The sequence below is a fragment of the Dermacentor silvarum genome, chromosome 10, assembly GCF_013339745.2.
Source record: "Dermacentor silvarum isolate Dsil-2018 chromosome 10, BIME_Dsil_1.4, whole genome shotgun sequence".
Lineage (NCBI taxonomy): Eukaryota > Metazoa > Arthropoda > Arachnida > Ixodida > Ixodidae > Dermacentor > Dermacentor silvarum.
Window position 1 is genome coordinate 46449609 of NC_051163.1, and position 13200 is coordinate 46462808.

Consider the following 13200-nt stretch of genomic DNA (forward strand, 5'->3'; position numbering starts at 1 on the left):
TCGTGACGCCGGCATGAAAGTAGGGAAGCACGTGTATATGACACGCTCTAGTGTGTTCATGGCCATGGCTTCTAGGCAAAGTATCGCGCCGTGCACAGCTTTAGACCTACCCCATGTTTCTCACGCTAATCGTTACAGCCATCTTCCTGCTCGCTGGTGGGCGTCTTGTGTGAGAGGCGGGAAAAAAATATATCTGCCCACTCGCGTCCTACGAGAATCTTTGCAAGGAAGCAGAGGCATGCAGCGCTCTACCTGAACGATATTCAAAATTCACATAAGATCGGTCGAGACGGTGAGAACAGAAACCGACGCCACTAGAGGAGAGTCGAACCATGGTGAAGTGGGCCAAGCATGCGAAGTATAAAAAGGAATGGGAGCAAGACCCCGAGCTCAAAGGTGGGTCCTGGTGCTTTTACGTATACATTGTTTGCCCGTAACGTCACAGATGCAGGTACTCATTGTGCTAATATCGAAACATGTTTGGCACGATGACATCACTGCACCACGTCATACGAACATCACCCACCGTATTCGCTTAGTAGGTGAGGTGTCGCAGTGCTGGCATGAGGACACGGGTACGATTGCCGGCCACGGCCGCCAGATTTCGATGGAGGCGAAATGCAGGAACACCCGGGAACTTAGTTTGAGGTGCACGTTAAGGAACACCAGGTGCTCAATACTGGGAGGACGCCTAAACTTCGCTTTTAAAGTGGAACGCGATAGCATTCAAAGATCCCTGACTGCATCTCACGCTTCCCGACAACTGCAGCTAAAGCAACCGTAATGGTTACCTGGAAACACTGGCGGCGAACGCTATGCACGAAGGCGAACTTTCTGGTAGAAACGTGGCCTCTTGCGTGGGGCGATCCCTGAGATATTGCACAGCCGCGCCAAAAAAAAAAAAAAAACAATTGCATAATTTTCAGGTTTCCGTTTTTGTTTCGTGCTTTTAATTTTTCAGTCTGAGAAGATTTAACATAAACGGCATGTACTGTGGGTGTTTTGTTTCACGACATTTGTTTGTGGATTGTTATTCTCAAAATTCCGAGGAATAGCTTTGCCAAGAATGCAAGACAAGGTATGAGCAACATTTAATGATAGAATGGTGCGGCATACCTAAGTATATTTGGGGGGCCTGCGTGGTTGGGGATGATTTTCTCGGGCGCCAGCGCCAATGCCGACGTTGACGCCGACGCCCGATTTTCTGCGACACGGGGCCCTTAAGGCTATCGCGTTAAAATTAATCCGGAGTCCCCCACTGCGGCATGTCTCATAATCATAGTGTGGTTTTGGCACGCAATATCCCAGCAATTATTATTAGCACATGAACATGGTTTGCTTTTATGGCGATAGCAATTATATGAACACTCAAAGAGGATTTCTGCCGTCGGCGTCACCGTCGTCGTGGCCGTCGCCGTCGCCGTGAGGTTCCCTATGAAATCAACGGCGATCAAATCATCGCCGCGCGCCGGATGCTGTATGTGCGAGTGAAAGGGCGCGAGGGACGTGCGCTTTCACGGGGAGCGAACGCGCGTTCTGCGCCGTGCTCCCTGAATGGCTGCAGAATTAAGCTTCTCTTTCCTCCTTTACAACCGCCATGTATATATATATATATATATATATATATATATAGAGAGAGAGAGAGAGAGAGCAAATGCGACTTCCGTCGCGTGAAAGGCCGTGGGGGGACGGGAGGGAGGGAGGGAGGAAGGGAGGGTAGGCGACGTTTAGCTGCGGCACCAAATGTGTATTTATATAAAAATGTTGCGAGGCGAGGAGGTTGTTAAGACTTCCGACGCTGCACGACGAGTTTCCCGTTCTGATCTCGTCGAAAACCTCCGAGCCGCCCTCAGAGGCCCTGGCAACAGTCACCAACGCCGCGCGCGTTCGGTGCGAACGCGGACAAAACGCCGACGGCGTCGACAACAGTTCTGCGCGTTGCTGGTGCTGCTGAATGTCCAAGTTTATACAGCTGATAAAACTACTATCCTTACTCCGTCTAGCTCTCTGCTAATTTGCGAACGCAATTGATGCTTCGCCTTTCGGGTGAAACTGCGACAATTTTTTTTGTTAATTAGTCGATTGTGCATTTCAACTTTTGTGGGAGTAATGTCCGCCTCTTCGAGTTGACCGGCTCCTGCACTAGAATTGTGCTACCTGCCACAGGCAACCTTTCAAATTTTTTGAACGTGTTCGCTGAAGCACCCTGTATTGGTGGTGTTCAGTGCCGAAACGCGCCATTACTTGGTTTCGCGAAAGCACGTGCTCTTTGTCTCGGCGTCCATGCATCGGTAGAAAAAGGCCGACAGCCGACCACGACGATGGTGAACAACGCGCAAAAATGTCAAATAAAGATACTTAATTTCTAACTACTCAAGAGCTCCCGCGAACAGGCCACTAAATTGTAGCGTAACTTCAACGCACTGTGGATTTCTGTTTCCTTTGTCAGCACACCTTCTGCCTTGCCTGCTTCTGCCCTAAACGCGCTAACCGACATTTTCAGGATAAATTTTGCTTGTATAAATTCTAGTCCGCTTGAATAGAAGATTTTGGATAGAAGGCCAGCGCCGTTATCGAAATGCTCGATATTTACAGCTGCATTTTAATGCAGTTCAGTATACTCAGGAACTACTCGTTCAAGCTCGCCTCGACTGATTGGATACAATATTCAAGTTCTGTTAAATGTTGACGACCACATTGCGGGAAAAGCTACGCCCATAATATCCAGTTCGTCGTCGACCACCAGGCGTAATTAAGCTATTGACGTTCGCCATTACTCTTAACTCGTTAGCTATTTATTGTTGGCGATTTATAGAACGGCAAGGTTTCCTATTCTTACTAGCTATTTCCCTCGCAGCGTACACACTGTGGTGGTTAACTCAGTAAAGCGCGTATTTATCGACATGCCCTCACTCCCAAGCGTCCCCCAAAGTCTCTCTGCCGAAAATCCCTTGCCGCCTTCGTCCCACTGCCCTTTGCAGCTGGCTCACTTGCTGCCCTGCTCTCTCTCTAATTTTCCAGGAATACGCGGCATTACACCAGGGCCGTCCTGGAGCCATAAGGCACCGGACTAAGTGATCAAAATTCAGTGGCGATTAGGAGTATATGCGAGAGAAATGCGTGAGCATTACGTCGCCCATGTTTTAGGTCCAAAATCATTGATTTAAATCGCGTTCACAACATTGAAAACTGTTGTTTAGAAGCTTACTCGACACACCTCCTGCCTCTTCCAGGAGTGAAGTGCAACTGTCACTGGTCCTCTCTCTCTCTCTCTCAGTTTATAGCTGTTGGCACCGTTCGCAGGCGCAGACCTTGGCAGCGCACCAGAACGTGCTTGCATTATTTGAAGCGCCAAGCGATGGCGCAGATGATTCCGGCAATGAGAGAAGACAGGTCGTGGTGACGCAAAACTCGGTAACCTTGAACACCACCAGGTGGTATTGCCCTACGAACACTACGGGCGGGGAAAACCAACCGATCATGACCACAACATCGTCAAATGATATAGCCGAAGCCGGACCACGGGTCCCCAAGGTGGCCCAGCACGCTCGAGTTCGGGCGCGCAAACGCGTAGCCCTTGGGAACAGTCGTGCTTTGCTGTGCCGCTGAAGCATCAGCAAGGCGACGTAAGCAAGACGACTGATCGGTTCGAGCCGCAGAAGCACAGCGACATAGACGGGAGGACCCTGCAGTACGAGCTGCAGAAGAAACACGCCGTCTCAGACGCCACAAATCTGTGGTTCGAGTCGCCGAGGCCGACGCTAGGTGCCAGAGTTGGCAAGCAAGTCCACCACTCACCATATTATCACACCGTCGTCAAATACTTATCGTCATCCCGTTGTCCTCAAGTGGTCGTCATATACCATCGCCATCACTTCAGAATCGTCATCTCATTGTCGTAATGCCGGCGTCGTTATATCGCATTGGGCTGTGCCTGTGTGTGCTTATAGGAAGCCGTCGAGCCCACTCGAGCATCGCAGAAGAGCGTACTTGTGTAAACCAGAGCACTTATACAAAAACAGGTTTCTGAAGCAGAGCCTTCAGAACCCCACACGATTCGTCGATATCGGGAGCGAAAACCCATACCCCACACCACAGCTAACTATTAAACATTTGCCTCAGAACACTGGTAACCATCCCATGAGACTCGTTTCTTTGCGATATTTTCGCTGACCATATTATGTCGCAATGAAAAAAAAAATCTACAATGGTGGAGCTTCTGTACACGTGTTACTAGGCAAATTTCGCTAGAGCGTTTGATGCAGCTTTTGGTTTCCTGGAACAGATACCGGGAATCATCGTAGCTTCCACTGGTGACAGTTTCTCATTTGCCCAAACGTGGAAGAGAAAAGCAGAATATAAATAAAAATTTAACACCGAGTGATGTATTTTGTCATAATTTTTTTGGTAAGTAAGGTGATCTTGTTTTATTTTTTTCCTGCTTAAACTAAACAAGGGGTAAGAACGTGGGACTTTTTTCAGGAGTGCACTTGCATGCGCGTACTTTGCCTTTGTAGTCCATTGGTGTACCTAGTCCATTGGTATACTTGTGTTTACTAAACGAAAAACAAGAACCGTCGAGGACATTTATAATGTTGTAGACGATGACGGCTGACGCGAACAAGGGATTGTGCCCCGAGAACGACTTGCGAAAATTGAACAGCGTTTTGATCTGCTTGGAGGTGATAAACGTGCGTTGAACCATGGCACCCACCAAAAGCACATCTCCCGTGCCGTTTACAGCCGTTATTACCACTCACTGAGAAGGTGACAGCATTCTTTAGAGACAGTGTTATTCTTACAAGAAGTCGTGCTGATGAACTAGTTGTTTTAACAGCGGAGCTGTTTAAGCCGACCGTCAGTCCGTGTGTCGCGAACAAAAAAAAAAAAAACCTTGCTAAACGATGACGTCACCTGCGTTGCCTAGCAACCACCTGCCACAGCTGCGCCTCGCTTCTCCTAGCTCCGACAACGCTCCTCCGCCGCCGCGCCAGCGATGACGTCACTGCGCGTTGCATAGCGCAGCTTGCTTTGTCAATGCGGTCGCTAGCAATCACTTACCCAGCTTCGCCCAGCCATGTCATCACTTCGCGCCGCAATTCTTGCTTTGCTTAGTCATGACAACAGTTTGTGAAGCTTGGCCATGACGTCACACTGATAATAAAGATCATGTCGCCGCGATGGCGACACACACAACTCTCGTAGACTTCGTACTGAGTAAATGTAACATGAGACGGCCGAACAAGTACAAGTCTCCTGAAGGAGAAGCCGCTCAGCTGGAAGCTCATCGTGCCACGAGCCGATAACGAATGCGGCGATTGCGTGCTCATCCTGAGTATCATCCGAAGCCTAGCAAAACTTAGCCGAGCGTAGCAAAACTTAGCCTAGCCTAGCGAAACTGGATGAAGCTAGGTGATCACCAGCTCCGCTGTTTCTCCAGGCTTGCACAACTTAGTGCAAGCTTCGCAATTTTTTTTTCTCGCTTTCTGTTTGCGAGGACTCCGTCGGTTTTGCGCTCCCCTGTGTTCTGGGGAGTACTATTTGCGGTGCATCTAGTATTAGTAGTCAGCTGGCCTAACATCCAAAGTGGGAGCTCCAACAGAAACGTTGATGCTGCGGTGCCTTTACACAATGTTTCGGCGGTGGACCACAACTGGCACGGCCAAGTTCATAAGTGTAAGCGTCTCTGCCGAGGCGGCCGTACCTGCACGTACCTACCATCTATCGCCATTCTGGCACATGACGCTGCTCGTGAGTCGCAACGATGTTCCCATGGGGCCGTCCCCACAGAAAAATAATTACTTCTAAGAATCGTTTATGTATTGCCATCCATATGCACCCTATATACTCGAACTGTTTAGTGCCGAACCGGCGACCGTTATTATTTTGTTCGGTCCACGTTCAGTTCGGATTTAGACACGTTCTGATAATATCGATTCTGGTTCTATTCCGGCTAGAATTCCGGTTCGGGTTCAGTTTTCGGTGCGGGTTCGGTTAGACATCCTGCTATAATTTAATGAAGCTGTCTATGTTAATCATGATACCCTCTTGTTTCAGGGAAGGAGTGGTCCACTGCAGGCATCACGACCAATCAGTCCGGAAATGTCACCCTGTGCAGCTCGACTCACATGACTGTGTTCTCTCTTTTGTTGGTACGACACCCACTCCAGTTACTTAATCGCGTTTTTTTCTTTCTTTTTTTTCTTGCTGCGACATTTGCTAAAAACTGAAAAATGGGTTTGCTGCGACCCGCCCTTTTTTTTTTTTTTTCACGCCCTCGTCATTATCGTGTCGGGCCGCTGTTTCCAGGCCTCCTCAAAATTCTTAGCTTAAACAGGCGCTGCGATGCGCCCGATAAAGCTTGTTGAGTGGCATCGACAGCATCATCACAATACGGTGTTTCCGTGCACATTGGGTAACGGAAGTGACGTCAATGTGAGGCAGTTCGTCATTGAGTAAATATGTATCGCGCGATTTACGTTCTCGGAATTTACGTTCTCACGATTTTAGGTCTTCATCTGTGTCTCTTGGCCAATGAAAACTGTTTTCACGACAATAATCATAAGGACTCGGTTACTTTCTCCATTTACATGGAGATGCCGCCTCCAGCATCTAACCGGGGTATTCAAATGAGACATTGTGTGTTCTGGTTCATAATTACCATAATTACCAGTCGGTAATAAGAACCGACCTTAAAAGTTATTATGCCCTTAAGCGGGCTTCGGGACTGAGGAAGATAGAACAGTAATGGTGGCCTTCGAAAAGTGTTGCAGAACCTCTTTAATCCTTTCAGTAGGATAAAAAAAAGAAAGAAAAAATTTCGTCCTCTACTGGGCATTCAGCTCACGTCCTTTTTCCGGCAGTGTGCAGTGGAAAACCTGACGCGCTGGCAACCGATCTTTCATGTTTTTTTTTTATTACAGCGAAGTAAAACCAAAGAACTTACACTAAACGCTTGATAAGTTAAATAATGCAGGTGAAACTAGTTAAGAGCTGCACTAGATCGCTCGTACATCCTGCGTATATCAATTTGTTTCTGCAAGGGGCTCTTACGGACTCAGAATTTTTATATATCAGTCTTGCTCTCCGACGCATATGCAAGCCAACAAGAGATATCTGATCGCACGGCAAGGTTTTGTCTTTTATCACATCAAGGTACCTGATAGTGATTAGACTATTTCTAAATCTTTTTTAAAGCTTGCTGTCAAACATCCCTCCTGCACCCCCTCTCCCCCCAAAAAATGCGCTAATAATGTCAACAATCATTATAATGATCAGTACTTTCAGGTTTTTTTACATAATCTGCAGGGAACAAAGAATCCCTTAATTTTCAGCTATCTACGCCTTCAGCGGAAGCATTGAGATGTAATTTTTGCCAGGTTTTGAGCGTAACGCCAATGCTGAGAGCGACTGCATCTGTACAATCATTTCGGAAGCCACGCCAGTCAACACTGCAGTAGATGAATCGAAAATCGCGGGCATCAAAAAGAACAGGTTATTTTTGGGAATGTAGTGGTATCCACCGTGAGAACCTGCTGAAGTCGCACTGAATGAGTTCAGACACAGAGGAATTGTCGCAGACTGCTTTTTTTTCTATTTTCTTTTGCGATGACGTAATTAAAGTACCACCATTAGCTTTAGCAGCTTATTGATTATGCACGTAAAGAAATAGGTCGAGTGTGTCGCTTAAAAAAAATTGAAACTTGGGAGAGTTGCCTAATGGTGTGGAATGGAGTTCAAAAAGGAGGCAAAAAGTAACGCAGCACACACGCGGGGCTTGCTGTGTCCTGCCTGTGTCCTTGCTGCGTTACATTTATTTTTTGTCCACGACCCGTCAGCGTTAAGTACTATTCAAGGCCAGAATAAGAGCATGTCTGCGAGCACAAGGATCCCCGGAGTCGCCTGAGAGATCCGTCGCTCCGAGATCGTCCACTGTGCCAAGCTTCAGCTAGCCTTCCCTCGGGGCTCTCACTATAGACAGGTCAAACGGAAGCCTACCGTGACGTTAAGCATATTGAGCGTCGCTAAGCACACAACAGTCAACCTACCGCCCACGAGTGATAATTGCTGAAGAGAGCGACGTGTCCGTCACTGTCAGTTACCGCTAGTCCCATGCGTGAAGTGAAGCTTTCCGGGTTGCTTGCGACGTTTCAGTCTGTAGGTGCTGGCAAGAAAAGAAAGGCACAAGTCCATTTCTGCGACAGGCGTCGCTTTTAGCAGGCGTAGGAAGGTGAACGGACGGCAAGGCATGGAGCAATAAGAAAACAGGCTGACTTCAGCGATTCTCTAGGCTTTAAAGCTCGTTTACTGCGGAAGCCGCAGGCTGTCGCAGAGGGTGCTGCCACTATCTCAAAAACTTTTTTTTTCTTTGCGACGCACTTAACGTTGTTGTCCTACGCTAAAGTTTTACCTACTGTGGCTCACGAAGTATTGCAAGCACAGAAGTCAACACTCTCGTAGTCGGCGTGGCGTGCAAATCTCAGCGCGAATTGTTAGCTAAGCAGGAAAGTCGGGCCAAAGCGCCCTGGGTACAGCATCGGCCCCTTCTAGTGCGCATTGTCGAATGTGCGAGGGTTCCATTCCCAGTGCAAGTTATTGGTAAAGCTTCCTGTTATTTTTCGCCATTTGGTGAGGGTGAAACAGAGGATTACAAATAGATGAAAACGATAGCGTAATGGAAAGGACTGTCACAAAACACAGTTTCGAGCCTCCAACAGCTGTCATATTAAACGAATGACCTGTAAGTAGTGTGACGACCGATCACCATATTAGAGCAATAAAATGTGTGCGTTCCGGAGCGTCGTTCAGTCATTTAGAGGTAGTGCATGCACACTTTTTTAAACATGATATCGTAGAGAAAGAAATTGTGATAGGCTCCTTTCAACTGCCGCACGGCTGCCGGCTAAAAGATCAGATACGACTGGCTGCGATTCTGCGTGCCTGGTTAACTAGATTTGTGACACTGCAGAGATAGGAAGCCTTGATTTCAGTGTTATTCTTGACTTCAGCTCGGAGTGTTTTGGCTCGTGCGGTGATAAGCGACTCCATCTGCAGGATCCTATGCCGGGGATGGCCGTGGCGCCGCACCACTACCGCGTTCTCTCGATCATATCCTACATTGGGTGCATCATGTCCGTTGTGGGCCTGTTCTTCACCATACTGACGTACGCTCTTTTCAGGTAAGCTTATTGCACGACATATTTATTAAGGTGTTTTTTTTATTACGGCATCAAGGGCATATTATGTTTCATGTTTCAGGCATAAATAGCTACATAGCCGATTCTTCCAGGTAATTATCGGAGAAATGTTCCAGTTACGTAAACTTTACTATTTTTACGTGTTTCTTTTAAAAATGGGTGGCATTGTACATCTTTCAGGATAACTACCGGTGGCGTTGCATCATTCTACCTCTAGTGTGTATTATAGTGAATGTAGTTACTAGCAAGGTTCTTCTCGGGGAACGTTTTTTAGGTGCGCAGCACATTATGCGTTCGGGCTGTCGGCGTCTCCTGTCGTAATGGTCGCCGTCGTAGTCACTGTAAGCAAGCGGCTCGTGCTCGGCACGCGCTGGTGCCACTGCTCCCGCGTTCGTCGTCGTCTTCCACAGCTGGCTGCGTTGAAGCAAGCAGTTCGTGCTCGCGCTCGGCACGCGCCACTGCTCCCGCGTTCGTCGTGTTCCACAGCCGGCTACGTTGCCGCTCATTATTCCAGCGTACAATTTCAGTTCTCTTCTGTCGTCGTAATGGGGAGGCCGCGTTTACGGGGTTATGAGCCATTCGTTAAGGCAGTATGATCCCATTAGCGGTGCATCACTGCATGCTTCGCACCTCCCCAGGTTGCATGTTAGTGGAGCTGCATTTCGCTCATTGGGTCATTTGACACTTACGCATAATTTTTTTAAACTAAGCATTGTTACCGGTTGAAAGTTACCCACTCGGATCCCCCTTGTTCGTCTCGCTTAGTACGTGGGATAAAATTATTGAGAATGTAATGTATGAAATATTAAACAAAAGTACGCACTTGCCGTATCGTTTTTTAATCTGTGTCGACAGTATTGGAATGTATACAGTAGGGATCTGGGGGAAAAATGGCTGAGGTTTAACTCTTGTAAACCGAGTTATCACAAGCAACAGTTCTATTTGGCTTGGTTTTGCTAAGTCTGTGCGCACAGTGTTTCATTAATGCACGCTTCCGTGCTTGGTAAGCTTCTCTATAACATGCTTATCTGGCATCGCTTTGCTCCGGTGTTTCAGCAGCCAACTTTGCCTTTGCTTGAGATTTCGCAGCCTGTCGTCTAGCTATATCTACTGGATGATTGGAATCAGCCTGTCGCTTGCGCTGAAGCGTACGCACGGACGGCGCAGCCGGCGCGCCATCCATGGCGAGACTGAGTGACCAAGCGCCGGCGAGGTATCCGATAAAACCCTCGCATAGTCACGTGGAACCGCAGCGGCGAGGCTCCGAGCGAGCGCAGCGGCGACGCCTCTCCGCAGCGGATCACGTGGCGTGACGTCACACCTGTCACAGTTGCGCTGTGGCGGCACAAGGTTATTGACCTTGTGAGACGTGGCGTTGTAGAGCTTTCGCTCGAAAAGAAAAGCACAGGCGCGCCGCCATTGTCATGTCATCGTTGTCGTCGCGCGGTCGTGATTTCTTTGCTGTCGAGCCAACTTGGTCAAGCTGTCATGCCGTGCACCAAATCATGGCAACAATAATTTTTGTCCCCAAGCGTCAAGCACCGTTATCGACACCAGCTGTGTGCGGCGGAATTATTGCTACAGGGTCATTGTTACTTCAACAATCATATTCAGTGGTTTCTGTAATAATTCTTGTTTACAAGTTATATTAGTTTTCATGTTGCAGCAATAGTCAACGGGAGAACGTTTTTTTTTAGCTGTACATCGCTTTCGATATAAATGTTTTCTCAAGGAAAAAAAATTACACCATCTTCCCGTAGGGGAACCCTGAGTAGTATGCGAAGCAGCCATGGGGCCGACTCAAGTTCCCATTAGTTTTCAGATCGGCCTGTCGCCGCTGCCGTTTCGTGGCAGCGGCTCGAGCCCTCTTCTCCGCGGCGCTGTCCACGGCGCTGACATTGGCGTTGACGCTGGCGCTGTCCGTGGCACTCATCGCGGCGTTGCGGGAGGATAATGAGAGGAGCGGAGCGCGCGCGCGTCATTATACCGCGAGGTACAGTGGCGCCCCCCAGCGGAGTATGCAGCGCCGAAGCACAGGGGGATCATTCGGACAAAACGCCAGAAGCGTTCTCCGGAACCAGAACCGGAAGTGGAACCGGAAGCAGAAGTGCAAACAGAAGCGGAACCGGAAGCAGAAGCCGGCTACCGGTTCTGGCTTCCGGAAGCCGGAGCTTGACGTACATATACTATACATACAAGGAGAGGAGGGGGAGGAGAATGCGCATGCGCAGTGCGGTTGTGGACGTCGCACGGCGGAGGGAGGGAGGGAGTGACATAGCCCCGACTAGGGTGCCTACATGCAACGCCGTTGCCTGTAGGCTCCCTAGCCCCCGACCATAAGCTGCTTCGCACCTAAAACGATGACTACGTTGCGACGTTTAGCTTGGTACCGGGCTCTTTTGCGTCAAACAACGTCCTTAATTGTTTTGCCACCGCTTTCCGAACTGTGGTGCGGAATTGGAAGCACAGAATGACACTTTATTTGACTGTGGAGCTTGTCTTCAAGACATCAGAATAAAAGCCGTACGTTGCCTCCGAACTTCTTGATTATAGGCTTTTGCGCATTAAGGTTGTGCGAGATCTTGGCGATAGAGAAAGGAAGTATTATACGCACGTTTAGGAAATCTAGACAGGATGTGTGAGATGGTAAGTACATAGCACTGATTAAAACATTCGTCTCCTACAGAAACCGGTGGTACTATGAGATGACACCTTATATGTAGTCATCGTATGCACCTGAATTGATGCATGTAATACTTCTACGTGGGCGTTCTGGTCAATAAGTTTCCTATCAAACACCTTGCCAGCGTAAGAGCAATTGACAGTATCTGCGTACTCTGACGAGTTTTCTCTCTTCACAGCCACGTGAGCTGCTAAACAAGCTAACATTTCCCTGGCAAAAAAGTTGTGGCAGTTTCACCTGAAAGGCGAAGCATCAATTGCGATAGCAAATTTGTAGAGAGCTAGCTATACGGAGTAATGATAGTAGTTTTATCAGCTGTATAAACTGGGACATGCAGCAGCACCGGCAACACGCAGAACTGTTGTCGACGCCGCGGCGTTTTGCCCGCGTTCGCACGAAACGCGTGCGGCGTTGGTGACTGTTGCCGGAACCTCTGATATGAATAGGCACTTGGTGCCGCAGCTAAATGTCGCCTCCCGTCCCCCCCCCCCCCCCCCCCACCGCCTTTCGCGCGTCGGAAGAAGGCGCGTTTGCTCTAGATATATGGTGATTGTAAAGGAGGAAAGAGACGCCTACTTCTGCAGCCGAGCACGGCGGAGAACGCGCGTTTGTTCTCCGCCGTGGGTTCACTCCCCGTGAAAGCGCGCGTCCCGCGCTCCCTTTCACTCGTACATACAGCGTTCGGCGGCGCGCGGCGACGATTTCATCTCCATTGACGTCATACGGAACCTCACGGCGACGGCGACGCCGACGGCAGAAATCTGCTTTGGAGTGTCCATATAATTGCTATCGCAATAATAAGCAACATCGCACTAGCACGGCTTATCGAGTGGCCGTGGCACTAAAAACGAAGCGAAGGAAGGTGTAGACGCAACGCAAGCGCTGTCTTTCTACTGCAAAATTTATTGAATGAACAAGTTAACATACCCTTGAAGTACGCATGCGCGCGCAAGGCAGCGGTCAATTCATGGCAAGCATTCATAGTTAGATTAGGCGATACTAAAGAAACATGGGCAGCTTGCACTAGTGGTGCAAGGCTGGAGTAAACAGCGGAGCTGGTGATCGACCTAGCTTTTCTTCCAGGTTTTACTAGGCTTGGCTAAGTTTTGCTAGGAAATGCTAATCGCTGCTGGGGACGGTATTCTGAATAGGCTCGCCGCCGACGCGCAGATTCTCGCTTGGCCGCGCGACGCGCTTCAAGATGAGCGGATTCTTCTTCGGGTGTCCGGATCTTCTTTGGTCGTCCCATGTCAATGCTACATGTACTCGTCACAGAGTCAACGAGAGCTCTGCCGCCGTCGCGGCGGCTCCGAGCTTTAT

General features: G+C 48.9%; 1 protein-coding gene across 1 annotated transcript in view; it reads left to right on the top strand.

Annotated features, from left to right (window-relative positions):
• Positions 1–13200, top strand: part of LOC119431132 (uncharacterized) — a 41460-nt gene that overhangs the window by 17167 nt on the left and 11093 nt on the right. Inside the window, exons 3-4 of the transcript XR_007463723.1 lie at positions 6058–6152; positions 9055–9179. The gene's annotated coding sequence lies outside the window, so the exon portion shown is untranslated. The remainder of the gene's footprint in view (positions 1–6057; positions 6153–9054; positions 9180–13200) is intronic.